The sequence below is a fragment of the Manis javanica genome, chromosome 15 (assembly GCF_040802235.1).
Source record: "Manis javanica isolate MJ-LG chromosome 15, MJ_LKY, whole genome shotgun sequence".
In the NCBI taxonomy this organism is placed as follows: domain Eukaryota; kingdom Metazoa; phylum Chordata; class Mammalia; order Pholidota; family Manidae; genus Manis; species Manis javanica.
Genome location: NC_133170.1, coordinates 87,405,963 through 87,411,162, shown reverse-complemented (window position 1 = coordinate 87,411,162; position 5,200 = coordinate 87,405,963).

Sequence of the window (5,200 nt, the reverse complement as noted above, 5' to 3'; positions counted from 1 at the left end):
GAAGATCAAGTGAATTAATGATCAAGAAAACACAAAACTTGTTCTCTGATCAAAGATTTTTAAGGTTGCTCCAACTGTGATACCTGGAATAAATCCTGCCTGGCCATGTAGTAAAATTATTTTTATATGTTATCAGACTTTCACTAGTAATAGGGTTTTTACATCTATGTTCATGCAATATATTGGTCTATACTTTAATTTTTGTCTTTATCTTCTTTGGGTACTAACATTGTCTTCAGAGAATGGTTTAAGAAGTGTTCCCTATGCTTCTGTTTTCTAGAAGAGATTGTAAAAAATTGGCATAATTTATTCTTTAAATGTTTTGTAGAATTTGCCAGTGAAACAGTTTGGGTCTGGTCCTTCTCTTCGGAGAGGTTATTAATTACTGATTCCATTTCTCTAACATATGGTCCTATTCATATGATCTATTTTTTTATATGAGCTTTAATAAATTGTCTCTTTCAATAAATTAGTGCATTTCATCTAAGTTATCAAATCTGTGGCCATAAAGTTGTTCATAATAGTCCTTTATTATCCGTTGATGCCCATGGGTATCAATAGTGATGGCTCATCTTTAATTTTTGATATTCATAACTTGTGTCTTATATCTTTTTCTTAACTAGCCTAATGATTGATCAATTTTCCTTCATCTTTTCAGTGCCCCAGCTTTTGTTTTCTTGACTTTCTCTATTGGTTTTTTTTTTTTCAATTTCATTCATCTCTGCTCTAGTTTTGTTTCTTTTATTCTGCTTGCTTAGGTTTATATTCTTCTTTTTGAATTTTATGTGGTGGTAGATTATATTATTGGTTTTTTTTCACTCCTAACGTATGCATTCACTGGTACAAATATCCTTTTAAGCACTGCTTTCACTGCATTCCACAAATTTCAAATCAATTGTGTTTTCATTCATGTAGTTCAAAATACTTAAATTCATCTCCTTCCCCCGCCCCTCTGGGATTTCTTCAGCCCACATGTCCTTTAGAAGGGCACTTAAAATTTTCCAGATATTTGGGTATTTTGATGCATGTTTCTGTTATGGAATTCAAGTTTCATTTGACTGATCTGAGAGCAAACTTTTTATTATGTGGGTATTAGTTTCCTAGGGCCACCATAACACATTACCACACAGATTGGGGAGCTTGAACAGCATGAGCTTATTTCCCCACAGCAGTGGCAACTACAATTCCAGGACTAAGGGGGTGAGCTGAATTGGGTTCTTCTGAGGCCCTTTGATTTGTGGGTGGCTGTGTTCTGCTGTCTTTGCATGGTCTCTCTGTGCGTATCATACTTCTCTGTTTTTATAAGGACACCAGTCATATTGGATTAGGGCCCACCTGCTGACCTCATTTAAATTTGGTTACTTCTTTTTACACCCTGTCTCCACATACAATCACATACGGAGTTACTGGGGGTCAGGAAATTAACACATGAAGTTGAGTTGGGGGGACACACAATTCAGCCCATAGCAATGACTATCCTTTTAAGCACGTTGTACTGGTTTTACTGCACAGAATGAGGTCTGCCTCAGTAAAAGTGTCATAGGTGCATGAGAAAATGTGTATTCTGTCACTGTGGGATCAAATATTCTGTAAATGTCAGATCCAATTGTATTATGAGTGATTTTCTACTCAGTTGAACTTTATCCTTATACATTTTCTGCCTGCTGGATATTTCAATTACTGATGGAGTGCTGCTGAGGTCTCCCACGCTTACAGTAAGAATATCTATTTCTCTTTGTAGTCCTATCAGTTTTTGCTTCATGTATTTTGAGTCTCTGTTAGGTGCATACAAATGAAGGATTGTGGTAACCCTTGGAGAGTTGATCCCTTTATTACTATGTAGTGCCTCTCTTTATCTCTGATAATTTTCCTTGTGAAATTGACCTCATCTAAAATTTATATAGCTACTCTTCTCATTAATGGATTTTATCCCCAGGCAAGATCACACTTAATGAGACCCAAAAAGTAACAATAAAATGTTCTTAGGGTTAAAGCATTTATACATAGCTTTCTTCTCACAGTGGCAGGTCCAGCACTAGAATCCTGTCCACATCAGAGCAGGTCTGCATGCAGCAAGCTGGCCTCTGCCTCCAAGCCTCTCTGCCCACAGCCATCTCTGTCTCTGTCCTCGGCACTAGTGCCACTCCAGTCTCTGCTGCCCTGTAGACTTGCAGCCCAGAGCACTTGGCAGTGGTATTCAGATAGAATCAATGACAACACATTGCCCACACATGTGCAGTGGACGTGCTGACAAGGGACAAGTCAGAATCCTGGCCATAGGAAGTTCCATTTTCTCTATACTACTCCAGCCTTCTTGTTTTTTGTAGCCATGATATACATTTTGCCATCTCTTTACTTTTAGTCTGTGTCTTTATAAATATGTATATATATATTTGTAGATAGCATTTGATCGATTCTTTACCTTGAAAGGGATTGTTATTATAGTTGGGTTAATATCTACTATATTTGTAACTGCTTTGTATTCACTGCATTTTTCTGTCTTCCCTTATTTTATGCCTTCTGTGATTTCAGTTGGGCTTTTTACATAATCAGCAAATCAACGATACTTATTTTTTTTAAATGTGTAGTGGTTGCACTGGAGTTTATAACGTACACAACTCATCTAAGTCCTCTAAAACAGCACTATACTGCTTCATGGGCAGTTTGGTCCCTTCTTATAGAGTATTCCCAACTGCCCAGTCCTGCACCTTACAACACTGCTGTCATTCATTTCTTATTCATAACCTATGGATATATTCTTGCTATTATTGTGAACCATTATCTAAATATCCATTAAGTATAAGAAAAATAAAAGATTTTATTTACTTTATCCCTCAACATGCTTCCTTTTTATAGAACTGACTTCCTGATATATTGTGGGGTAAATGGCAGAATTTTGAGAATCTCCTTCCTAGCCTTACTTAATTTATGTATCAATAGGTGTTTACCAGTGCAGAGATTCTGTCCATCTAGTGCAAGGGGTAGAGAGAAAATGGCCATTCTCTTTTCCCCCATTCCTGGTACATAACTGGTTTGGCGTCTATGAGTCACCAAGGACCTGACAATGGGGTTCCTCCCAGAAGGAACTGGTGGAAAGTGAACACACCAAGGCAGCAATGCAGGCGCCCCAGCTGGAGGGGATGGATGCTGCTGAGCCTAGCTGGCAAATTCAAGCAAGTAGTGAGCAATAAAAATGGTTTCTCTCAACATAACCTTTCCTTTGACCTATTTTGATTTCACTGGTTTTATAGGGGATTCACCCCAGGCTGGGAACTCCCTTCTTCCCAGACCTGTAGGTCTTTTAAGTATTAAAAGAAAGAAACTAACCTGGAATAAACACACACATTTTTTCTCCTTTTAGAGTTTCTTTTAACATTTCTTGAAAGTCTGGTCTACTGGGACAACTATTCCATTTTTCTTGTCTGAGAAGGCTTTTTCTCCACTTCTGAACGAGTGCCATGGGATACGGAACTCCAGTTTCTTCCTTTTAATACTTTATTTCACTCCTGTCTTGCTGTTTGTATGATTTCTGAAGAGGCCTACCTTGTAATTTTTTGTTGGATGCTAAACATAATGTGTTACGTACCAGAACTGGAAGTAAACAGGTTTTTAGTGTGAGGTTTTACTTATCTGACTCAGTTGAACTGTATATTTGTCAGAGGCTTCAAAATCCTCATGTCCTTTTTGTCTCCCATTTTGTATTCCTGTAAGACCTCCTTCTTAAATAGTCTCTCAGTTGTAATTTACTGCAACTATACATGGTGAGGTTTTGGGAATGGTGTTTTTCAATCTAATGACTTATTTCTTAAAAGCATTCCCATGTCTCTGTGCTAAACTGTGAATGTTTATAGCCATTTAGTAGATATGGTTACACTTCCTCTAGGTCGGACGATTTGCTGGGGTAGTTCTTAATGAAAGAATCTTGTTATATGGATCACAACAGTGTGTGCATCTTTCTGAATGGTTACTTCTCCCCAGAGGATATTTCAAAGGGTCATTTTTTTCTTTTACCTGCTGGAAGCATGAGGTTTTTCTCAGATCTTCATTTAGACTGTGTGAACTTCCTTAAGGTAAGGTTCATGAATTTGTGGTGATCCCCCCAAAATTGATCACCAGGCATTGTTTTGTGTCTAAACTGTTTTTCTCCCAACTGGGTAATGGAATGGCTGGGGCCTTGGGTGTGCAGTTTGGCACAGGAAGGTCAGCACACATTAGCCACAGTCCTTCCTTTCATATGGCATTTACTAATAAGGTATTACAATCATGAATACGCATGCTCTTTCCGAAGGACCCAGACTCATTCTTTTGAAATGTAATCAAGGACAGGGTTGTTTCCTGGTTTCTATGAGAAGATAAAATCCTAACTACACTAAGCACCTGAGTATCCCACTGACCAATTCTTTGAATATTTTCACTTTTACGACTCTAGTGAGATCCTGTACTCCCTCCTTCTCCCTTTAAAATGCCTGTCACCCCTGCACACCAGTAAGATATGTACACAGATTATCAGAAATGGTTCTCAGAGCTATGTATCCCCAAGAAGTCCCAGTCTTCTGTCTGCAGGCAGATATGAAGCCTGAGGCCTAGGGGAGCTGCTGGTGTGAGTCCCAGAGAACAGAAGGCCCAAGTGAAGCTCTCTGGTGGAGACCTGAGCACCAAGGGCTCTGATGTCCAAGGACAGATGGATGTTCTGACTCCAGAAGGGAGAATTTACACTTCACATTTGTGTTGCACTTTGGCCTCCAACACACTGGATGATGCCACCCACATGGGTAAGGATGATCTCCAGTCTCCTGAACCAAATGCTCATCTCTCAGAAACTCCAGAATAATCATACAACCTATTTGGGCATACCTTGACATACAAATGTAACTCCCACAGCCACTGTGTATTACAAATGGAAGAACCATCTGCATCCCAATATCCTGCAGTGTTTATGGAGGTCACCAGTGAGCAGTCCACCTCTTCTCCCCTATGTTCAAGTGCCCATGTCATCACACCTGCCACAGGTTTGCCTCTCTCCACCAGGGCATTTCCCATGGACTGCTTGGGAAACACCAGCTGAGTGCCAACCTGTACCCACATGCCAAACTGCTCTTCTGCCATCCAGGCAGGGAGCCATTCCCCAAATCCCTATTTTACCACCTGTGTTGTCAGGATGTTCGGGGTACCACTGTATGAAGAGACACCGAGATGGAAA